The sequence below is a fragment of the Amblyomma americanum genome, chromosome 7 (genome assembly GCF_052857255.1).
Source record: "Amblyomma americanum isolate KBUSLIRL-KWMA chromosome 7, ASM5285725v1, whole genome shotgun sequence".
Lineage (NCBI taxonomy): Eukaryota > Metazoa > Arthropoda > Arachnida > Ixodida > Ixodidae > Amblyomma > Amblyomma americanum.
Genome location: NC_135503.1, coordinates 107,121,507 through 107,146,601, shown reverse-complemented (window position 1 = coordinate 107,146,601; position 25,095 = coordinate 107,121,507). Strand labels below are relative to the sequence as shown.

The following is a 25,095-nucleotide window of genomic DNA, read 5'->3' as shown; positions in this document are numbered from 1 at the left end:
GTAATAATCTCATCGAATCGCCAACAAGACATTCAGTATGTTCCGAGACGCATCTGGACCTTTTCATCTCTAATGTCGAAGCAAGCCGCCTGCGATCTGGTGTAATTAGCTTTCCGCTTAGTGACCACCTGCCCATCTTCTTGTCCGGTGCTCACACCGTCACGTGCAAAAAACGTCTGCAACAGCACTCGTATCGGAATGTGAATTCGCACACGTTATCGGTATTTCGTGAGCGCATAACTGATGCTAACTGGAATGATGCGTTAACTGCGTATGGCCCCAATACGGCATATAACTTGTTTCTTGCTAAGATTATCAGTATAAATATTTCTTGCTTGCCAGAAAGAAACTTTGCTCCCCGCGTAAAGCGCGGAAGCCGTGGGTAGACCGTGAACTCTTAAAGCTCATACAAAATCGAGATACACTGCTCAAACGCTTTCTACAAAAAAAGCAGTCCAGACGCACTGAGCGCATTCGAGAGTTACAGAAACTACGTCACCAAAGAGCTCAGGGAGGCTAAAAACAATCACTATGTCAATCTAATCAGTTCAACTGAAGGGCGGTCGGAGTCTGTCTGGAAAAAATGGAAATTTGTGTTTGACAGTGCCCCTAAACCAATTACGGGACTCCTAAGAGATGGCATCGAACTGAAAGAAAAAGGTTTAGCTACCATTTTTAATAATTGCTTTCTCACTATCAGCTCCACACCGACTATCAACAATGGTCTAAGCTGTGACATGGACGGCGTAAATCGCACTGCTTTCTTGAATCCAATCTTCCATAATAAAGTAATAACTGCATTTATGTCCTTAAAAAATAGCAAATCTTCCGATGCATCTGGAATTCAGATCAAGCCCGTTAAATATGTTATAGATGTAATCGCCCCTAGCTTAGCTTGCATTTTCAACCTCTGTATCTCAGAGGGAACTTTTCCTCGGAGCATGAAATCCGCCAAAGTGACTGCAGTGCATAAGAAAGGTGACCGAAACGACTTATCAAAATATCGTCTCATTTCAATTTTGCCAGTATTTTCAAAGGGTTTTGAGAAACTGATTCTTGAGCCTCTCACATCCTTCACTGACCAATACAGTATCCCAAGCCCGTCGCAATATGGTTTTTGAAAAAAAAAAACAGATCAACATAATTTGACTTTCTCTCTCAAAAAGAATTCATATTAGATAACTTTCAGAACAGACGTATAGCATTAGGTATTTTTCTTGCCTCCAGCAAAGCTTTTGATCTCGTTAACTATCAAATATTGCTCCAGAAACTTAACTACTACGGGATCCGTGGTAAGGCTTTGTCACTATTAACATCGTATCGACAGCACCGTACACAATTTGTTGATATAAATTGGCCCTTCTCACATGTTAAAACGGTGAGTGCAGGCGTTCCCTAAGGTAGTATTCTTGGTCCGCTTCTTTTTATGCTATATATTAACGACATTTTGCGCATAGGTGATTCTGACAAATACATATTATATGCAGACGATATAGCAGTGTTCTTTTCGGGAAGCAAAGACTCAGACTTAAGTACTCGTGGGAATGGCACCCTTTTGCAAATAAACAACTGGGCAAGTAACAACTATTTAAAGTTAAATACTAATAAGTCTAAAGCAGTTATATTTCATACACGAAACACGAATACTGAACTGCCTTCCCTCCTGCTCAACGAAAATGTACTGAAAGTTGTACCCTGTTATAAAACTTAAGGAGTTTACTTCACTGAAAACATGTCATGGGATAGACACATTGAACCTTTGTCCGGTAAATTATCTAGCACCATCGGCCTTATACGTCGCTACTTCCCGACTTTCCCCGCATCCGTTAATACCCTCCTTTTTAAATCGCTCATCATATCTTTGATTAACTATGGCATCCTAGTGTGGGCCACTACAAGTACAGAAAACATGCACAAGTTGGTAGTCTTGCAAAACCGTGCCATTAGAATTATAAGTAAAGTGCCATACCAATATCCTACGGCTGACTTATTCAAAAAGCAACGTTACTCGCGTGGACTCCATGTATGACTTTAGGTTATGCAAATGTTACAGGTCAAACGTCATAAACAACATCCGAACCCTGGCTGAATTAGCCGAATTAAATAGAAACATAGCTTCATACCCCACACGTAAGCCTCAATTCTGGAAAGTTGCCAATTGCCGTGCCAATTATGGAAAACAGATGCTAAAGTTCACTTTGCCAACTACCATAAATTAGCTACTAAAAAATAACATAGATCTTACGGGATTGTCCATGAAAAAGTTGCGCGATATCTTTACTGTGATAACGCATGTGTTTTCCACTTGTACTTATTTTATTAACTAGTCATGCTTGTTCTGTAACTTTTTTTGCAAATACGACAGTAAGCATTTTAAGTTTTGCTTTTTCTGATAATGTGAACATTGTGTCTACGAGTGTCTTATATATGCTGTGTAATCTTCCATTGTCCTCTTTCTGTATTTTTATCGATGTATGTATTCATGTTGTGTAACGTAATATTTGCCGCTCCTGCTGTAAAAGAATTGGGTGCACTGGCCTAGTTAAGCCTTTCTGGCTTTTTGCCTGTGCCCCCAACATCACCTGATGTTGAATAAAGATCAAATCAAATCAAATCCATCCGTCCGTCCGTCCGTTCGTCCGTCCGTCCGTCCGTCCGTCCGTCCGTCCGTCCGTCCGTCCGTCCATCCATCCATCCATCCATCCATCCATCCATCCATCCATCCATCCATCATTCCATCCATCCATCCATCCATCCATCCATCCATCCATCCATCCATCCATCCATCCATCCATCCATCCATCCATCCATCCATCCATCCATCCGTCCGTCCGTCCGTCCGTCCGTCCGTTCGTCCGTCCGTCCGTCGTTTCAAGACTCCTAAAGATTCTCAGATTTCCTGCTTTGGGAAGGAAACAGAAGCCAAATCCGGCCGCGTGGCCTAATGGAGAAGGCGTCTGACTTCTGATCAGAAGATTGCAGGTTCGAGTCCTGCCGCGGTCGTATCTTTTTTTTTTTACTTTTATACCTCAGTCCCCCACCTTGCACTGATAAAGATGGCAGTTGCCCTCTGTATAGAAATACGCGCAGGGATACGCCGAAGATGAGAAGATATGGGCAAATAACCACGTCTCGCTGCCAGAGGGCGTCCTTTCGCGCACTTTTATGAAGACATACTCCATGACTTTTCATCATATGGAATGGTCACTTAAGTCACAAGGGGACGGTGGCGAGTCCATGGCGTCCAGGACAAAGGGACGTCGATGCAACTGGTGACTCTTCGGCTCAAAACGTGCCGGTCGGTCGACGATTTGCCCATCAAGTACGCATTGCTGGGGAGCAGGCACTCGTTGTTGTCCCGGGGAGGGCTCCGCTCTGCCTCCGGTACCGTAACACAGGCCATGTACGGCGGGAATGTCTTGTTCCGCGTTGTGCGCTTTGCCGGCGCTACGGGCATGACGAATCTGAGTGCGTATATAGGAACGTACGCCAGTGTCATTGGACTAAGAGGGAAAGAGGAAGTTTCCGAGCTGCTCCAGGACGAGGCCGACGCCGAAGAAGCCTCAGGTGGCAACGACAGCGTGCCAAAGGCTGCACTTGAACTGCCTCCTGAGAGCACCAATACGAAGAGAAAGCAGGAGGACCTCGAGCACTTCGAAGCATCTTCCAGGGAACAGAACGCCAAAAGCGTAGGTGAACCGGAGGAAGCGCCCGGGTTTGAGGAGGGCATCGTCGATGTGGACGGCGTTGAGGCAAGCGGAGCAGCGGCCAAAAGGTCGCGCAAAGAAACGTTAAACGACGGCGAGCTCCTTTCTCCCAGCAACGATGAACAACCACCCAAAACGGTGGGGGGACGCCGGGCGTCACTACGCCCGAAACCTAACATCGCGCCGGACAGAAGACCGCCGGCACCACCGCCCCCGTAGACGACGCGACCTGTGCGTCGAAGGGCTCCTGGGAGCACAACGCTAAGAAACGGACGGACAAGCAGCGGTGTGCTCGTGCGACGCTAACAAGGTACGAGAGAGGAGACATGCTTGGGTATCGGGACCGAGGTCTTCACCGCATGACGATGAACTCTGCAGACGACGGAGGGAAGCCTTCAGGAGGGTTGGTAAACTTGAAGGTTTATTTACATATTTACAAGAGAAGCAGGGAGACCAAAAGTCAGAGATGAAGTGCTGAAACCAGCCAAATCACGGCTTAAATACTGTGACGAAGAAGACAAACTGTGCAGTGGCGCGGGCAGGAGCGCTCGCGCTAGGCTACCGGCCATTAAATCATCTCATTGCCATCGATCATCGTGTCTCTTTCTTCGGCTGGCCGCCACGTAACATTTGGTGGAGCTTGCGGGGTACCATCGACATCCTGGTCCGGGGAGCTTCGGCGTCCTGCGTCAGCCGTGGTCGTCAGCCGTGAGTTCTTGGCGTGCGTCGCTCGGCCGTGCCCCAGCCTTTCAGACCCGAACCGACCTCGCCGTTGTTCCCCCCGCCCCGTCCCCCGCCCCGACCACTCAACACGACGAACTGAACCCGACGCAAGGACTTGACCTATCGACCCCACCGACCCGAGATGGCGCTTACACCTGAAGACACCGATCCCCTGCCCAGGCCGTTCGGCGCGTCCTGGGAACTCGACCGTCAGCTCTTGGCGACCTGCGGCCCGGAAGCTTCAAGGCCAGGAATCATTCAGCCATCTTATTCATCGTGGCGGCCAGCACCTCACCCCTTTTTCGTTCCTGTGCAACCATCCTCTTAAGCCAGTAACCACTTCGCGCGTCTCTTTGTCACCGATCGAGACGATCGCTCGGTGGCCCCGGGTAGTGTGACGAAGAAGACGAACTGTGCAGTGGCGCGGGCAGGAGCGCTCGCGCTAGGCTACCGGCCATTAAATCATCTCATTGCCATCGATCATCGTGTCTTTCTTCGGCTGGCCGCCACGTAACAATACAGTGGATATTCCCTAGGCACCTAGCTAGGGAAACCGGTGGCTGATCAAGCGTCCAATGGGCAGACACACTCTTCATAGTCTCTTCCCTAACCCCGTGACCGCTCCGCCCCCACAAACACGTGCACAGGCGATAAGGAATCCTGGCGCCTTGAGGTCCTGGAATGCTGTTTCCGACCGGTTGACCAGGTGCATAAGGTCGTTGGCTTAGCAGGTGGTGATCCCCTCCGTGGAAAGATGCGTCCTGACGGCCCCGGGCATTCCAGAGGGTAAGATGAATCAGCCGTGTCCGCCCCCGCTTTGTTTGGCCGCGCAGGTGCAAGCGAGCGAGGAGGGTCCGGCGCCTTTGTTCGGGTCTTTCTGCCGGTCCACGTGAGGGCGTAGTTCGGGAGAAATGCCGAATTCCATACTCCGGACGAAGGGATGAGAGGCCTTTCGTCACAGCTCACCGTCGCCAGGAGCCGTTCCTAATCCTCTTCTCAGGACGACAGCACCTTTGGTCACACATAGTTCGATGGCGCCGGCCGGGCTCGTCTGTTCCCGCTGTCGGGGCCTCCGATCACAACAATCCGTCCGCCGCCAAGAAGACGCCACGAAGTGGTAGCAGCTGGTTGGTGCACCACGAATGGGCGTCAGAGTCCCAGTCGGCCTTGTAGTAGCCAGTCCACTTGACCTGCACAGCTGGCAAGGGTCCTCAACGGAGCATTTGCGATCAGATCTGAGCTCAGCCCTTACCTCCGGCTAGGCAGTACGCGGCCAGCCTCAGAACATTGCCAGGTCTTTAATACGGAGCAATATGGCTGCAAATTTTGGATGACTTAACCCTCGCCAACAGCTCACGCTCGGAAGTCTGCTGAACCAAACTAGTTCCTCTTTTTGTTTTTCTTTTTTTCGCAAAGACATGCGTCGAAATCTCGGGTGGCTCCTGGGAACTTTACAGTGCAAGGGTCTTGAACAGGGTCGCTTCCTCCTCTCTCTCTTTCTTGTATGTTGTGTCCCCCTCCGACACCCGCGCGTTCTGTGGCGCCCTTCTGTGTGGCAGCTGCGCGCCCTTCTGCGCAGCACGCCGCACGCTTAACCTGTTTCGCGACAACTCCTGTCGTGGTCCCACAATGGAACAGGTGGCTTTCGCCCTGCACGCTTAGTTGGTTGGTATTGCACGCGACGCCTTTCTCATTTCCTGTGCAGCGGCGAAGATGTCGGGCCGTTACACTGCTGATTAGATTTTCACACTTCCGGTGCTTTTGACCCGCACATCTTTCTTTGCCTGCAGCCGCCTTCGGGAAACTACCATTGTTGATTTTCGCTTTCTGCCATCAGTTCTCGCGGTGCCGTCGCGTTTTGTTAAGCTGCCGGCCTTTGCCTCAACACCAGCAGCCAACGTAGCATTTGGCAAATGCTTGTCGCGTTCTCTGTTTTTCTCGCGCAGCGAAGCCACTCGCTTTTTGCTCTCAGTACCAGGTGACGGTTTCCCTGACGAGCCGGTCGCTGCTCTTTCTTCTAAACAAGGTAGCTCATTTTCTTGCGGTCGGTCACTAGCCGCTGTGATTTCCTCATCACTGAGCTTCTCTTTGTTTCGATGCAGCGCTGAGCCGCATTCTGCGCTTACAATCGAACTGTCAGCGGGCGCTATCCGTGGGCCACTACCCGTCGGCAACTCAAAACAGTCTGCCCGCATTTGCATCTCCGCAGAGCGTAACACGTCGCTGTCCATAATTCTGGATATCGGAGCAGCGTCATTGCCATTCCGGGTTACAGTGACATCGCACTTTTCAACTAACGCTGCGCTCTGTCTGGGCGCTTCAACGCTGCTGTCAAGTGACTCTGCGTTACGTTCTTCGACGGAAAGCTCTCTTTCCGTGCGGTGACATACAAGTTCGCCGCAGTCTTTCTGGCGCGGAATCTGTGCCTCATTTGCCATAGCGGCATCTGTATCAGGGCTAGAACCGGCCTTTCCTCTGCTCTTCCGAGCAACAATTGTGCCCCTAGCTGACCAAGCGGGGTTCGTGGGCTGGTCGCTGACACCTTGATGGGAGCGCGGCCCGCTGCCATCACTACAATCTTCAGAGTGCGCCTCTGTATGTATGCCGAAAAAGTGGAAGAGGGCTCTTTTTGCCATTTCGTAGTTGTCGGCATCCTCGTCGGACAGCCGCGCTAATACGGCGCCGACATCACAAGGGAGGATGGCCGTCAACATCCGTGGCCAGTCGCCCTCGTCTACCTGCTCATCTGCGCAAATGTTTTCAAAATTTGCGAGAAAATTTTCTCCTCTTCTAAAAATTCTCAGACGCGCTCTCGCTCTTCGCCATTTGAGAAATTTAACTTTACGCCTGAGCTCTTCCAGTTCTCGTTCGCGTTGCTTCTCTATCTCTGCCTGGCTTGCCACTGTGTTCGGCACCTCTAGCCTAGTGCGTTCTGCCTGTGCAGCCTGAGATATCTGTAGATCGAGCCGTTTTTTCTCGATCTCTCTTTCGTGTTCTCTTTCCTGCTCTTCGCGCTTCCTTTCGTGCTCCCTTTCCTGCTCTTCGCGCTTTCTTTCGTGCTCTTCGCGCTTCCTTTTTTCTTCATCCTCTCGCTTCCTTTGTTCATTCTCTCGCTTCTTTTGTTCCCTTTCCTTCTCCAACTCCTCCTTAATTAGCTCCCAACATTCTACTATCTCCTCCTCGTACGCACCGAAATCCTCAATTGCCCTAATCAATTCAGGTTTTCTACGGATCGACCCACAATCAATGCCCAATTCCCCGCATACGAGAACTAGGTCTGGTTTGCGCAGCTTCTTCCAGTCCATGACTATTTAAGCAACGGCAAAGTCTCTACTCACGTGGTCAGAGAAGCCCCGGCTGCCTCTTATACCAACCTTCGATTACCTAGGCTAACAATTTTCCAAAGTTGTAAAGCCTGGCAATGCTCCAAGAGAAAGACCGCGCACTTACCATACCAGAGTCAGGACCAGGCGCAGACCATCCCACCGCTGCCAACCAGTTGATATGCTTGGGTATCGGGACCGAGGTATTCACCGCATGACGATGAACTCTGCAGACGACGGAGAGAAGCCTTCAGGAGGGTTGGTAAACTTGAAGGTTTATTTACGTATTTACAAGAGAAGCAGGGAGACCAAAAGTCAGAGATGAAGTGCTGAAACCAGCCAAATCGCGGCTTAAATACAGTGGATATTCCCTAGGCACCTAGCTAGGGAAACCGGTGGCTGATCAAGCGTCCAATGGGCAGACACACTCTTCATAGCCTCTTCCCTAACCCCGTGACCGCTCCGCCCCCACAAACACGTGCACAGGCGATAAGGAATCCTGGCGCCTTGAGGTCCTGGAATGCTGTTTTCGACCGGTTGACCAGGTGCATAAGGTCGTTGGCTTAGCAGGCGGTGATCCCCTCCGTGGAAAGATGTGTCCTGACGGCCCCGGGCATTCCAGAGGGTAAGATGAATCAGCCGTGTCCGCCCCCGCTCTGTCTGGCCGCGCAGGTGCATATCATTTAGTCCCGTATCATTTAGTGACCACTGTATAGTCTCCTTTACGCTAGGGACGAAAAGAAAGCAGTCAAAATTTAACTGGCAATTGTGGAAGCTTAATGCGAAACTGCTCGAAGATGTCACTTTTGTTAATAGAGTAAAAGAAAGGATTGGACGATGTGTTTACAAGAGAGTCCGCGCAGTATGCGGTCGCGTGGGAGGAACTAAAAATCCAAGTAAAAATGATGGCAATTGAAAAGGGAACTATCCAACGCTGACGAAACGTTAAAGGAAAAAGAGCTCAAACGGCAACTTGAATGGCTTGTAAAGATGGAAGGAATGGAACCCGGTGCGTACACTAGAGAAGTAAGCAAAATTAAAAGCGAATTGTAACTGCTTGATGTGGAAAAATACAAAGCAGCAGCGATTCGCGCAGGCGCAGAAAGGTTGTGGCTGAGGGAAACCCCAAATAGACAGGCGTTGGGCGATTAAAAACGATACGCTACGAAGAAGGAAATCAAACAGATTTCTTATCAAAATGAAGTGAGTCCTGATAGCGCTGTAATTGCAAGGGCATTCGTCGAGCACTATAGGTATCTTTTTGGCGGCGCAAAACAAGTGCAAAGTGAGTTTGAAGAGCAGTTTCTTGCTAACACGCCCAAGTTAGATGATGAAACTGAAGGGAACCTAGAAGATGCCATAAGCACGGACAAAATTGTGAGGGCGATAAAGGAATTAGCTTAAGGCAAGTCGCCCGGGCCCGATGGCTTCGGAGCAGCCTTTTACAAGGCTTCTGCGCCCGAACTCTCAGTGATCTTACACCGTGTGTACGCTGAAGCATATGAGCAAAATAGACTGCCCCTTCTTTCAGGACAAGACACATGGTGTTAATACCGAAAACAGAAGACCCAGAGAAGCTGATGTCGGTTGAGTCATGCAGGCCAATTACATTAACAAACACCGATTATAAAATTTTAATGAAAGTTTTGGCGAAGAGAACACAAACAGTAATTAAAAGTCTTGTGGGGCCTCACCAAACATGCAAAATCAAGGGCCGCACGATCACAATTAATACTCATATTGCGAGAACTGTGTTGTAGTGCTGTGACGCGTTCCAGGCCGAGTTGCTATGTTGCAGCTTGACCTAGCGAAAGCTTTCGACAAGGTCTCGCATGAAATAATGTTCGAGGTGCTAAAACACATCAATATCGGTCACGTGATTACTGAAGGTGTCAGGATGGCTTACAGTGACTGCACAACGCGTATTGTAATAAACAGGACGCTTAGTGAACTTGTTCCTGTTCAGTCATCAGTGAGGCAAGGCTGCCCACTCTCCCCACTGTTGTTTACCTTGTACCTTGAACCTTTTTGGGTTGCTCTCTTACGCCATGAAAGCATTCGTGGCTTCAAACTGCAGTCATCTGAAGTTAAAGTGTTAGTTTACGCGGATGATATCGCTGTATTTTGCGCGGACTGAAGTAGTGTCCTTGAGGTGGTTCAAGTAGCCGACAAATTTTGCAAACAGACGGGCTCCCAGATTAATTGGGAAAACAGCGTTGGCTTCTGGCACGGCAACTGGGACATGACTCCGGGCTGTTTTGCAAATATGTCTTGGGCGGCGACACCAACTAGATACCTGGTAGTCCAGCTGCAGCATTACAAAGGAAATAACGAATATTTTAAGGCAGAAATGGAGACCTTGAAAGAAAAGACTCCATCACGGCAAGGTCATGGTTTCTCGACGTTTGCGCGGGCTACAGTGTGCAATGTATTTCTTGTCGCAAAGATTTCGCATATATTGGAAGTTCTTTTTATATCGCGCGTGAATGTGCAAAAAATGCACAGAGCTTTTGCAGTGTTCATTTGGGGCTCGACTTGGGAGAGAGTTAGTCGCTCAAATCTTTTTCGATCTGTTCGCAATGGAGGACTTGGCTTATCAAATTTGTTTGTTAGACAAATTGTGTCACGGTTCTTTTTCTTACGGGACCAAAGTGATGGTTTTTTGCGCATAATGTCACATGTTCCACTGGCTCAAAATTTACCTGTTTTGATTATTACCACTAGTAATGCTGTGAATCGTTGTGCAACTGGTTATCTGCAGGAAGTTGTTGTCATATCGCGTACTAACAGAACGGTTTTAATTAGAGTACTTGTCTTTGGTTAACAAAAAGAAGCTATACAAAGATTTAATTGACATCATGATGCCAGTCCCAATGTACAGAACGATGTACTGCGGAGGCCCAGGAGATGACCTTCTGAAAAGAGTGAAAAATATTCCAGTAAGAGCTTCTATTAAAACTTTCTTTTTCATGCCGCACAGTAATACTCTTGTAAAGATATGGCTCGAGGACAAAGAAATTTGAGTGCCCTGGACAGTAAATTGTCTTTTGTGCAAAAAACCATAAACAATTGGACCCGTTTTCATTGAATGCTGGGATCCTCTCTTTCTTTGGGACATTTTAAAACGCACACTTAAAAAGGAACTACCAATTACACCTTCAGGAACCAGGTTTTTAGCTGCAGAGACTGATGATGACACACCTTATGACAAGTTCATGCGCCTGGGCCTCCACAGTTTGTGGAAGACAAGGATGGCGGTGCAACATGCAGACGTCGTTGTTCGTTCTGCCCGTGAGAATTTTATTCATAGCGTAACGTACGCTGCAGAGGTGTATCGCGCAAAAACGGAGTCGCCGCAATTGATGGCTGTTCTTGAGAATTTGGTCAGACTAAAAAAATTCTAACCACGCCAGGCCGGCCTGTACTGGGGTATATTAGTCGTGTCTGTATTGTTTGAATTGTTGTCTAAGGAGGCAATAAAAAAAAGTCCGCGTGGCCTAATGGATAATTAAGGCGTCTTGCTTCGGATCAGAAGATTGCAGGTTCGAGTCCTGTCGCGGACGTGTTCCTTTTTATTTTTAGACATCGCTCATTGACCATGCGCTGATAACGATGGTGGTTACACACTCTCCCCTACAGTGCAAACAGGGATCGCGAAGGTTGAAAAGAGCTGTGAAACAGGCCGCGTGAAATGAACAGGACACATATTCCTTGCCCTCTTTCCCTATCTAATGGCCAGTACACAACAGGGCAGCTTTTATGCGTTGCGAAGCGCGTGGAGAAAGAATTCATCGCCGTGGCCTAATGATCCGTAGTCGTGGCCGAGTGGTCGTAGTCGTGGCACGGTGCGGACGTGCGATCATGGGCTTCGTTGGAGTCGCTGAAGCGGCCATGTTCGGCCGCGGAAACCAGGTGTCTGCCACGGAAGAATATCAGGTCATTTTGCCTACTTTGCCAACCGGTCGTTTAGCTTTAAATACTGTTTTTCTGCACGCTGATTCTCAGGCTCGCCCTTACGGAGTCGAAGATTTCCGAGATATGCTTGCGCGTCAGTCAATGCTCGCTGACGTTTTGGCTCTATGAGAGTATCGAATGAGTCACGTATGAGGAACTTGCGCTAAAGTTTGCGGTGCCGATTGCAGCGCCATAACACAATGCCTAGCGAGAAGAGCAAGCAGTTTTGGGTAGTACTAGATGGATGGATGGATACGGCTGAACCCTTTACATCGGGCGGTGGCTCAAGCCACCTAGCCATGTCTTGTGAAATTTTATTCCTGTCTTGCTTTTAGCCACCAATCAGATAACCTTCGCTTGGTTACTTCTAACCTCTTAAAATCCACTTTGCCTTCACTATCCCTAAACCCCAATGCCTTGGGTAAGTCAGCCCCGCTGCCTTCCACTGTAGGGTGAAGCCCTTTACAGAAAAGTATCAAGTGTTCAGCTGTTTCCTCCTCCTCTCCGCACGCAATGCACAAAGTGTCTATCTCCTGGTACCTGACTCTATACGTCTTAGTCCGCAAAACTCCAGTCCTGGCCTCAAACAACAAAGAACTTCCCCTACAATTATCATAGATATTTTCTTTGACAATTTCCTGTTTAAAGGTCCGGTATGTTTCTGGTGCCGATTTCGTCAGCATCCCTGTTTTCCACAAAGCTCTCTCTGTTCCTTTAACCTTTTTCTTAACCGATAATTGCTGATTTGCCCCCTTACTGCTGTCCAGATATTTGCTTGTCAATTTTCTAGTTCGCTTTCTCCATTTCGTGTCAACATTCTTTATATACAGGTATCTGAAAACTTTCCTAGCCCACCGCTTTTCCTCCATCCTTCTCAATCGTTCCTCAAATGCTATCTTACTGCTAGCCTCTCTGCTCTCGAAAGACGCCCATCCCATATCACCCTGTACCCCCTGATTTGGTGTATTGCCATGTGCTCCCAAAGCTAACCTCCCTACTCCCCGTTGCCTAATTTCCAGCCTTGCGTGAACATCTGGCGTCATACACAGGACCGCATTCCCGAAGGTCAGGCTAGGAACCATCACCCCTTTCCAGATCCCTCTTACCACCTCATACCTATTGTAATTCCACAGTGCCCTATTTTTCATGACAGCTGCATTCCTACTAGCTTTATTCATTACATATTTTTCATGCTCTGTCAGATACTCAACACTGTTATTTATCCACACCCCAAGATACTTGTACTCATTCACTACTTTTAGCACGAACTCCTGTATTCTATGCTCGCCGCCCTCTTCATTAAATGTCATGACTGCAGATTTTTCCTTACTATACTTGAAGCCTAATCTATCTCCCTCTGTACTGCATATGTCTAACAACTTCTGCAGGTCTTCCTTGTTGTCAGCCATTATCACTATATCGTCCGCATATATTAGTCCCGGTAATGTCTGTTTAATGAATTCCCCTTGCTTGAAAAAAGATAGGTTGAAACCTAGTCCGCTCCCCTCTAGCTTGGCCTCCAAACCTTGCAGGTACAACATGAACAACAAAGGGGACAGAGGACATCCTTGTCTAAGCCCCCGCTGTATCTCTACAGGCCTTGATACATTTTTTTCCCATTTTATGAGCACTCTGTTACCTCTATATATATCTTTTAAAAGATTAATTACTCCATTTTCCACATCCAATGTGCCCAATATGTCCCACAAATGCTCCTGAGTAACGTTGTCATAGGCTCCCCTAATATCCAGAAATGCTAGCAATAAGGGCCTATGTTCCTTTTCCGCAATTTCTATACACTGTGTCAATGAAAATAGATTGTCCTCCAACCTCCTTTGTTTCCGGAACCCATTCTGTAGTTCACCTAACACCCCCTCGTTCTCCACCCAAGCCTGCAGTCTATCCTTTATAATTTGCATCACCACCCTGTAAACCACAGATGTCACTGTTATGGGGCGATAGTTACTTACGTCTGCTTTGTCCCCCTTTCCCTTATATATCATGTTCATTCTACTTCATCGCCATTCATCGGGAACTTTCTCATCCACTATCATTTTGTTCACTACCTGTATTAATGTTTGCTTGGATTTTGGTCCTAACTTCTTTATCAACATAATCGGGATACCATCTGGTCCTGTTGATGTGCCACTAGGAACCTTCTTCTCTGCCCTTTCCCACTCTCCTTGCTCAAGTGAAGCTATTGCTGTAACCGGTCTATCCTCCTTCGATAAATTATGTACCACGTGCTTTGCTGAAAATTTTTCCGTTATCCTTGTTCCTATGTGTTTTATTGCTTCATCCCCTTCTAGTCGAAAACCCTCATCTGTAACAATAAACCTTTGTTCTAGCCTAGTTTTATTACTCATTGCATTTAGATGTTTCCAGAATTTTGGGGCTGCTTTTCTATCCTTTTTATTTACTTTTGACAGCCATTGGGCACCCTTTCTTATAATTTTCTCATTAATCAAATAGGATGCGTCCCTTCTACACTTTATGAAGGTATCCCATTTTCTGTCTACTTCGGGTTTTGGTTCCCCCCTCTTCTTGAAATATCTGTGTTCCCTGGATGCTTCCTTGCGCTTTTCTATTGCCCTCTTGACCTCCTCATCCCACCAACTCTTGGGTTTGCATCTTTTCCCTTTTAGCTTTACTCGCACCTTAGCTAGCTCTAGCTCCAGTAATCGAGTTAATTTGGTATAAGTCCATTCTGTTTCACTATCTTTAAAAATTACTTTCTCGAATTGTTTGGCTGCTACTTCCAATTGCTTTTCTGAGTAAAAATTTCCCCCTGATTGTTTATCTTGATTCAGTCCTACATTGCTTTTTCTTCTGAAGCTCAACTTGATACGCTTGTGGTCACTACCTAGACTTCTGGAACCATCTTCATCTATGCTCATTACCCCTAATCTGTTATACATCCTCTGTGACATTAGTGCATAATCTATCGTCGAGTGCAGACTCCCCGCCTCCCATGTTATGAGCCCTTCACACTTCTCGGTGCTGTTGCATACAACTAAATCATGCCTGTCACACATGTCCTGCATCATGCTTCCTGTCGAATCCGTGTACCCATCCAGGTCTTCTATGTGTGCATTCATGTCGCCTAATATAATTATCTCGCCCTGTCCTCCTAGCTCATCAATGTCGCTTGCAATACGTTCTAACATTTTCTTGTTTTCCTCTTTGGCATTAACCCCGGTCCACAGGTATACAAAGCCATGGAGTGTTTGCTTGCCTGCCACTGTTCCTTTTAGCCATAAATGTTCCCTGCATCCCAGTATAACCCTTTGAAAATTCATACTTTTATGAATGAATGCCCCAATTCCACCTCCCTTTCTGCTGCCCTCTGTTCTATTGCAATATTACCATGCGTAGTCTGGGTTACAGGGTGGTTGCTCCATGTCTCTAAGATGTGTTTCCGCTAAACCATATACCATTAATTCCTCCTGTCTTAACTGTTCTTCTATTTCCTCCCATTTCAGTCTATTCCTGCCACCTTGCATGTTAATGCAACCTATATCTGAATTATCTTGGCCCTGGCGCTTGCGTCTCTTTCTTCCCCTGTGGTTCCATTGTCCGTTTGATCTTAATTCTTCCTTCTCTACACTGGTTCCTTCAGAGCTCTGGGTCCCCCCAAAAAAGCTGTTGCCTGGCGACCTATCCTACTACCCACCTTCTTGCCAGTGGCACCACCGTAGTGGATGCCATCCTGTGCAAAAGGGTGGGGCCTAACCTCGTACACTTCCCTGTTGACCTCCATCACCTCGTATCTTAGTCGTCGACTCAATAGCCTAATTACCCGATTAGTCTCCACGACCCTCCTTTCCGTTTCGCGAGCCTGCCTCTGGACCTCTGGGATTGTGCATATGGTCACATGCACACTCTCAGAGGCCTCTCTAAGCCTACGCATCCCCACCTCCAACTGCGTCTCAAGATTCTGGCTCCTCCCCTGCAGTACATCATTGAGACCAGCATGGATGACCACAAGGTGTTCGCCATCCATGCTGCCCACCACCACCTCCCGGGCTCTGGCCATTGCATCCACCATGCACTTTCCCGACTGAGCCTCCACCTGCACCCGCCTGTCTGCCTTCACTGCCGTCAGAACACCTCCCTCAACCCTCGCTACATTCGAGTCCCCGACCACCAGAACTCTCCTGCGCCTCAAACGTTCGCTTCCTAATTCCGTCTGTTGGCCTCCGGATCGCTCTAGCTGACTCTCCTGCCGCTGTACGCTATTGTCGCGAGTTTCCATGCCTGCTTTAACCTTTTTCATTTCGTTCTCATTTTTCTCACTCAATGCTCGCTGCACTACAGCACTGTACGATCGACGAGCCTCGTCCCCCACCTGACGCTTCTCCGAACTGGGGTGCCCAGCCGGCCGCGACCTGAGCGCTTCAACCTGTTTTTCTAGCTGGGTCCGCTTTTCCCGCTCTTCTTTAATCTCGCCCACCATTCGCTTCAACAGGGCGGCATTATTCTCCTCCTTTTTAATCAAATTGGCGACCTGAGCTTCCAGCTTAATCCGTGCCTCTCGTTCGACCTGCCGGTCCGCATTAAGTGCATTAAACCCAGCTTCCCATTCCCCTTTTAACGCATGAACGGCGTCCCCAAACCGCTTGCACATCTTACACACGAAGCTAGCCTCATCCGCCTCGGCTAAGCTCCCGAACCCTGTCTCATCTAAGTAACACCAACGGTCGCACTCCTGGCATTGTACTAACTCCCCGTCCTTGTCCTCCTTAGCTTTCCTAGCTTGCCGACTGTTAGTACTTTTCCCCGCCACCTTCAGACGCTTATTGGCGTGAGCCTCCGTGCTTTTGTGGAATGCGCACGTGCCGTGCGTCAGGTATCTGGGCTACGCCGAGAGAAGCTAGGCAATGAATGCTGTCAGCCAAACGCGGGTATCTAATCGCGCAGAATGTGTTCTCACGTTTGCAAAGGTCCAAGCGGCTGGCAAAAGCAGTTTTGAGTCACCGAATGGAACAATTGCAGTGCCACATTGGCAGCGCAGGTTCCCCATGGGCGGTGACCTTCAAGGATGCGGGAGCAACTAAAAAAAGTGCTGAGCCTTGGCGAAGTGAAGGTGAAGCAACGCCGCTACGTTGTCATCGATCCGGCCAACCAAAAAATACGCAAAAAGGTGCACTGGCTCCTTCACACAGTTCCCGACGAAGATGGGCGGGTGGCTTTCGCTCCGTATGGCAAGGTCACCGAAGTGAGCAAGGAGCGATGGCGAGTGCAAGGAATTGCCGACAAGGGATCAACGACACGCTTGGTCACGTTGATTCTGAAGGCTGGAGCCAAGCTGCAAGACCTTCCGCATCAAATGAGCATCGCGGGTGAGCTGGCACTCGTCGTCGTGGCAGGCAGACAACCACTATGCCTTCGTTGTCGCAGTCAGGGCCGCATTCGCCGTGACTGCCGTGTGCCGCGCTGCAACACCTGCCGCCGCTTTGGGCACACCGAGGAGCAGTGCGTACGTATGTACGTACGCCAATGCCGTAGGAGTGGTGAGGATACATTCGAGCTGTTCATGGATGAAGCCGATGCCGAAGAAGTCACGAAGACTGCAGAGAAGAAGGCCTCCAAAGTGGTATCGCCAGCTCCGCCTCTCGAGCCTACCACAGAGTTGAATAAGCTAGTCGAGGCGCCGAGGGCACAGGCATCGGGGGGGATAATTCTGTCCACTCAAAGGAGACTGCAAGCGATACCAATAATGTGCCTATGATCACCCAGAGCCAACAGCACGAAAACTTGGAAGTAGGCGAGGATGACGTGAGCAACCAGACTGTCAAGCGTCTTGGGATGACACCGAAGGGGCGAAAGGGACCACGGAAGATTGCTCAACCGAGGAGCCACCTTCAATGTCGATCGCGATTAGGCGGCCGTCGTTCAAGCCGCCGCCGAATGTACCAGCCGAACCACATCCAGCGCCTAAACCGCCGTCGTAGTGCCCTACCTGTCCGGCAAGGTGGTACGACGCGGCATCAGAATTTGTGTCTGCGAATTATGTGTGTGGTGCTGTGCCGACGACAGATCGACTCTTTCCGAAAGATGGCAGAAGGAAGGACTCGCACGTATGGCTCGCATTGGCATCGAGTCGTCAGTACGAGATGGGCCCGTCTTTTTTCCTGACGGCTATCTTGAACTGATGGCTTCTAAGCTACGAGCTTCTCAGCGGAATGCCACACTGAACGTGCAGGTACTGGGTGCGAGGAGAAGGCAGTGCCAACTCAGCCGCCTCTTCCTTGAAAACGAGATTGATTTGGTGGCAGTCAAGGAAACAAAGTTGGAAAGCGAGGTGCAAACGGACAGAATGGTGGCACCATTTCGAGCTCAGTACGATGTATGCGTATGCCTCTCCAGCAGTTTGTCTGGTGGGTGTGCTTTGTTTATAAGAAATAATTTGTGAATACTCGTAGAGTCTGTCACTGCCTGTCAAAGCGGGCGGCTACTTGTTGTTGATTTCTTTTTCTGATAAGTGCTGGCGTGTAGTACTGTGTGTTTATGCCCCAGATGTTGAACGCGACCGTGAAATGTTTTTCGAAGTGCTTGACATGTATTTGAGCCGTGAAAAAAATGATCATTTTGTTAGGGGACTTTAACTGTGTTTGTAAAATGGAAGACAGAGCGAACTGTCACATTGTGCGTGCCAAAAGAGCTGAAGTGTTGAACACGCACTTCCAGCGGGGAAGTAATGCTAGACTGGATAGGATGTTCCTTTGGAGATCGCGGCAATGTGCACTGGCTACGAAGTTAAGCCGGTAAATTTTAGCGACTACTGCTTCGTAATAACCACATTAGGGAATAAGGAGAGGAAGACACGCTTTAACTGGCAGACCTGGAAACTGAATACAAAACTCCTGGACGACGAAGCTTTCGAAATTATTGTGTCGGAGGAAATTGAAAAGCTGCTGGTCTCCACGTCAAATTACAGCGAGGATTGGGAAGAATTTAAAAAAAAGTAAGAAATAAAAGCTATTGAGATAAGTTCTGTTGTCAAGTACAACGAAAGGAAACAAGAATTATGCGATGAACTTGAGTATCTGATTGGACTGGAATCTAATCAACCAGGCTGCTTCGCGAAGTTAACTTCACGGGAAGTTAAAGCGAGCTCGACCATATCAGCAGTGACAAGTATAGAACCACAGTGATTAGAGCGAGGGCCGAAACGCTCTGGGCAAGTTAAGCGCCGACAAAACGGGCCCTAGCCGACGAGAAAAGGCACGCATGCAGCAAGGAAATTAAGCAGGTCATGTACAATAATGAGGTAACAAATGAAAAAGAAAAAATCCACGCAGCTTTTAAAGAGTATTTTCAGGAGTTGTTTGCTATCAAGAGCGCAACAAAAAATGATTTTGAGCAGGATTTTTTCCATTTGATGCCAAGGCATGAAGATCAAGTTAAGGAGCGCACCGAAACATCGATCACTGTTGAGGAGGATGAATGCGCAATCGATGACCTGGCAGCTCGAAAATCACCCGGACCTGATGGCCTTGGCGCGGCTTTTTACAAAGCCTTTAAGAGCACGCTTGGTCAATTCCTGCTGAAGCCTATGAAATGAGGCGCGCCGCTCCTTCGTTCCGCACGTCCCACAATGTGCTCATTCCAAAAACAGATGACAAACAGATGAGATTGTCGGTGGTGTATTATCGTCCGATAAGCCTCACCAACGTAGATTACAAAATTTTCATGATAGTGGCGTGAAGATGACGTATGCTGCCTGTACCACACGTGTCATCGTGAACGGTGACCTCACGGAACCTGTGCACGTACATTCTTCGGTGCGGCAGGGGTGTCCGCTCTCGCCTCTACTTTTTGCCCTTTATCTTGAACCGTTCTGCCTGGCGTTTTTAAAGAGCAATAGGAGTGTTGGCTAGAGTCTAGCGTCAACAGAAGCTAAAGTACTTGCTTACGCTGATGATATTGCTGTGTTCTGCTCCGATAGAGACAGCGTCCGAGAAGTCGTTGCAGTTGCAGAAAAATATTGCAGAGAGACCGGGAGTAAAATAAACTTAGATAAAATAAACTTAGGCCGCGGGGAATGAACATGACACATATTCCTTGCCCTGTTTCCCTTTCTAATAGAGTGTACACAATAGAGCGGCTTTTATGCGTTGGGAAGTGAGCGGAAAAAGAGTCTGTCCACGTGGCCTAATGGATAAGGCGTCTGACTTCGGATCAGAAGATTGCAGGTTCGAGTCCTGTCGCGGACGTGTTCCTTTTTATTTTTAGACATCGGCTCGCTGACCGTGCGCTGATAACAATGGTGGCCACACACACTCCCCTACAGTGCATACAGGGATCACTAAGGTTGAGAACAGCTGTGAAACAGGCCGCGGGAAATGAACAGGACACATATTCCTTGCCCTGTTTCTCTTTCCAATGGAGTGTACACAATAGCGCGGCTTTTATGCGTTGGGAAGTGAGTGGAGGAAGAGTCCGTCCGCGTGGCCCAAGGATAAGGCGTCTGACTTCGGATCAGACGATTGCAGGTTCGAGTCCTGTCGCGGACGTGTTCCTTTTTATTTTTAGACATCGGCTCACTAACCAAGCGCTGATGACAATAGTGGGTACACACTCTCCCCTACAGTGCATACAGGGATCGCTAAAGTGAGAACAGCTGTGAAACAGGCCGCGGGAACTGAACAGGACACATATTCCTTGCCCTGTTTCTCTTTCCAATGGAGTGTACACAATAGCGCGGCTTTTATGCGTTGGGAAGTGAGTGGAGGAAGAGTCCGTCCGCGTGGTCTAATGGATGATTCTGCTTCCGGCCGCCGAGGCGAACGGACGCGTTATCATGAGCTCTGTCGGAGCGGTGTTAGCGGCTCAGCCGAGCCGTGGAAATAGGATTGCTACTGAACATAGCGAAGCAGGCTACGAAGTTATGCTGCCCCACCTCACAACAGCTCGTATTGTTTTTAATACTGTATTTTTGCACGGCGACGTTCGAGCGTGGCCGTATAGGCTCGAGGACTACAAGGACGAACTTGCCCGTTTGGAACTGCTTCCCGAGGTCGTGGCCTTGGGAGCGTTTCAAATGAATCATGTGTGGGCGGTCACGTTTAAGAACTCTGATGCAGTAAAGAAAATGCTCGCTGCCGGCAGCATTAGCGTCAAGGAGCACCGGTGTCTCGTGATCGACCCCAACAAGCAAGAGGTGCGTGTTAAAGTGCACTGGGTTGCTCACAACGTGACTGACGAAGAAGTGCGTGCGGCCTTCCTGCCGTATGGGGAGGTGACCGAGCTCTCGAACGAGCGCTGGCGTGTGCTCGGCGTGACGAAAAAAGGGTCAACAACCCGAGTCCTAACCCTGAAGTTGAAGTCGAGCATCACTGTTGAGGACATACCTCGCCAGCTGTGTATTGCCGGTGAACATGCGCTTTTTCTAGTCGCTGGGAGGCCCCCCTCTGCCTTCGATGCCAAGGCAAGGGCCACATTCGTCGCGACTGTCGAGTACCTCGGTGCTCGCGATGTCACCGATTTGGTCATGACGAAAGCCAATGTGTACCGACGTACGCGAGCATGACAGGACCTGCAAGGAATATTGACGTGGCTGAACATGTCATGGACGAGGTGGAGGCTGAGGAAGCGTCAGGGCCAGCTGGAGGGAGAGCAGCAGCCGATGAGAAGAGCGCTCAACCCTCAAGCTTTGAGCATAGTGAGACAAGTACGGTCAAGCCACCTCAAGTGGTACCAAACATCCCTGATGAGAAGGCGAGCGAAGAGAAGCAGCCTACCCTCAAAACTCCTATCAGCCCAGTGCAGGAGTCGCACATAGGGCAAGAAAATAATGAAATCCCAATGGGAAACGCTGTGGTTTTAGCCACAAAGCGCGCTCATCTTGAAACAGTGCAGGATGACAAGTCAGCAGACGGCGCACCATCGGAGGAGCCGCCCACCAAAGCGGCGCCGACGCGACGGGCGTCCGTCAAACCAAAGCCAAATATTCCACCAGACAAAATACCAGCGGAAGCGGCGCCGAAATAGCGCTGCAACTGCGGTAATGCGCTGCCTTCGGGTCCGGATCAACGTGCAACGGTGCCGACGATAAGCTATAAAAGGGAACTCTGCGCGTGACCGTCAAACTTTGGCCATGGACTGTGAAAGTGCCAGGCTCAGCTTAAGGCCCGTGAAGCCCCAGCGCACGGAACCCTCTGCAGCGTCGGGGTGCCCTGTGGTGAGCACTGCTCGAACTGCGGGTGCTTTTAAAAACGATGATGAACCTAAGTTTCACCTGCCACTGCGCGTAGCCACGCTGAACGTGCGGGGACTGGCTGCGAGGAAACTCCAGTGCCAGGTAAGTCGCCTCTTCCTAGAAAATGAATTGGATGTAGTCGCATTGCAAGAAACAAAGATTGAGAGCCAGGAACACACAGAGCGCATGGTTGAAAATTTTCGGACCCGTTACAGTGTCGGTATATGTCACGCGGTTGGCAAATCCGGGGGTTGTGCGTTATTTCTGAGGAATAATGTGGGCATTGCAAATGAAACTGTTGTTGCGTCGGAAGGAGGACGGTTACTGGTTGTGGATTTTAGCTTTTCTGGATATGCTGGGAGAGTGATTTGTGTCTACGCTCCTAACAGTCATAAGGAGCGTATTAGGTTTTTTGAAAAAGTCGAGATGTATTTGAACTGTGAGAAAAGTGTCATGCTGATGGGTGACTTTAACTGCGTTTGTATGCCAGAGGATCGAGTACCGAACGCCCCGGTGCGTGATCAGAGTGCACAATACCTGGATGCAATAATTCAAGAACACGACATGGAAGATCATGGCTGGGTGTTGTCCCATGACTCGCAGCCATGCTTTACGCACTTCCAACGCGGCAGCAATGCGAGGCTAGATAGAGTGTACGCAAGCATAGGATTTGTGCCCGTGTGTAGCAAATATGAAGTTAAACACGTTTCATTCAGCGACCACAGCCTTGTGATGGTAACCTTTGGGAATAAAGCCGTTAAGACACGCTTCAACTGGAAACATTGGAAACTAAATGTGAAATTGCTAGAAGACGAAGCCTTCGTTGAACAAGTTAAAAAAGAAGTGACCAAAGTGTCGTCCATCCAGTCAGGAAGCTGTGCAGATAAGTGAGAAAAACTAAGAACACCGTCACGATGGTAGCGATAGAAAGGGGAACTATCCTTCATCAAAATCAAAAGAAAAGAATCAAAGAATTCCAGTGCCAATTAAACTTTTTGACGTGCATGGAAACAGCAGCGTCTGGGTTGCACATAAAAGAAATCCGAGAAGTGAAAAGCCAGGTAGAAGCTCTGGAAACAGTTAAGTACCGGGCGGCTGTGATAAGGGCGCGCTCTGACACGCTGTGGGCGGGCGAAACTCCCAATAAGCGTGCGTTGTGTGATGAAAGAAAGTATGCTGCACATATGAAATACGACAGAACCGTTACCGAAACAGAATAACGACTGATAAAGAATAAATTGAGCAGGCGTTTGTCGACCATTACAAAGAGCTGATAGGGAATGAAAGAACCGTGAAGAGCGGGCAGTGGGAAGATTTTTTGCAGCTCATGACTCCATTAGACGAAGAGACACAGGCTCGCCTAGGACGGCCTATTAGTTTAGAGGAGGTTCAGAAGGCTATAGATGAACTACAACTTGGGAAAACACCGGGACCGGATGGTCTAGGGGCTGCTTTTTATAAAGCATTCAGAGAAGAAGTCAGCCCAGATTTATATGAAATGATCTCAGAAGCATATAGAGTGAATCAAATGCCGCCTTCCTTTCGCACTGCTCACATAGTATTGATCCCTAAAACAGATGACCGAGAGAAATTGCAGTCAGTGGGGGCTTATCGTCAGAAAACCCTCACAAATTTTCACAATAAGATCTATATGAAAATTCTAGGACGAAGGTTGCAGAGTGTGATCACGAAGCTCGCTGGACCGCACCAAACATGCGGAGTGAAAGGCCGTACAATTTGCACGAATGCACACGTTGCTCGCAGTATTCTTGAATGCTGTGATGTCTTCGGGAGCCGAGTCGCAATGATGCAGCTAGACCTGTCCAAGGCGTTTGATCGCGTGGCACACGATGTCTTGTTCTCGGTCCTGGAACAAGTGAATGTGGGCACTGTAATACAAGATTGCCTTAAGATGGTTTACAGCAACTGTTATGTTCATATCATTGTCAATAAAAACTTGAGTGAAGCCGTCCCTCTGCGTTCCTCCGTTAGGCAAGGATGCCCACTTTCACCCTTGCTGTTTACGCTTTATCTCGAGCTCTTCTGTTGAAATCTTATTAACAGCGAGCGAATTAATGGCTTCGGGTTTCAGTCATCTATTGTTAAAATCCTTGTGTATGCAGACGACATAGCTGTATTTTGCAGTGACCGCGAAAGTGTTCAGGAAACTGTTAGTGTCGCCAAACGATTTTGCCAGCTAACAGGTGCTGAGATTATTTGGGAGAAGAGTTTCGGCTTTTGACAAGGAAGCTGGGATATTACACCGCCGGTGTTCGCGAATTTGCAGTGGACAGCCCTGCCACCAAGATACTTGGGTGTGCCTCTAGAGCACTATGACAAGAGCGCTGATTATTGGAATAAGGTGACGCCAAAAGTTAAGGAAAAAGCAAGGGCATGGCAAGGACGAGAGTTGTCGATGTTTGCGAGGGCAACAGTATGCAACATGTTTTTAATCGCGAAGGTGTGGTATGTTTTGCACTTTTTGGCTATGTCACGTGTAAATGTCCAAAAAATGCATAGGGTGTTTGCTGTATTTATCTGGAGTTCAAGTTGGGAGAGGGTTAAGAGAACCAATTTCTTTCGAGCTGTTCAAGATGGCGGCCTTGGTCTCCCACATTTGTTTGTTCGCCAGCTTGTGTCGCGATATATGTTTATGAGGGATCAGAACGACCCCTTTTTGCGTTCCATGATGCAGGTTCGTCTCAGCAGGGCTCTGCCAGATTTTATAGTGTCTACTGTGAGATTGTCAAGTTATGGTGTTAGAGGTTACTTGAGAGAGGTTGTGGACTCTGTGCGATTCCTTAAGGTTCTATTTTTACTAGAGTACCTTAGCGCTGTAAAGAAAAAAATGTTGTACAGGGATCTGATAGACATCATAATGCCTGTGCCTCTGTACAGTACCATAAATTCTGGAGGCCCACGGCAAGATGTTCTAAAAAGAATTAAAAAGATGCCAGTCAAGGCAAGCCCGAAAACATTCTTTTTCAAATTACACACGAGTACTTTGCCGGTTAAGACGTGGCTTGCAGACAAAGGTATATTTGTACCATGGACAACGAGCTTCTTGCTTTGCAAAAAGTCCGCAACTATAGAACACGTGTTTATTGAATGCTGGAATCCGATTTTTTATTGGGATGTCTTACAACGGACACTAAAAAAGGAATTACCTATAACACCAATTAGC

At 48.5% G+C, this 25,095-nt stretch overlaps 3 non-coding genes and 1 pseudogene across 3 annotated transcripts; all 4 read left to right on the top strand.

Annotated features, from left to right (window-relative positions):
• Nucleotides 1-2,930: 2,930 nt before the first annotated feature.
• TRNAR-UCU (transfer RNA arginine (anticodon UCU)) lies at nucleotides 2,931-3,003 on the top strand. The gene has a single exon. It is a non-coding gene; the product is annotated as a tRNA-Arg (tRNA).
• A 16,850-nt stretch (nucleotides 3,004-19,853) lies between these two features.
• TRNAR-UCG (transfer RNA arginine (anticodon UCG)) lies at nucleotides 19,854-19,926 on the top strand. The gene has a single exon. It is a non-coding gene; the product is annotated as a tRNA-Arg (tRNA).
• Nucleotides 19,927-20,154: 228 nt separating this feature from the next.
• Nucleotides 20,155-20,226, top strand: TRNAR-UCG (transfer RNA arginine (anticodon UCG)). Its single transcript has one exon. It is a non-coding gene; the product is annotated as a tRNA-Arg (tRNA).
• Nucleotides 20,227-20,513: 287 nt separating this feature from the next.
• LOC144097989 (uncharacterized) lies at nucleotides 20,514-21,703 on the top strand (annotated as a pseudogene).
• The last annotated feature ends 3,392 nt before the right edge of the window (nucleotides 21,704-25,095 follow it).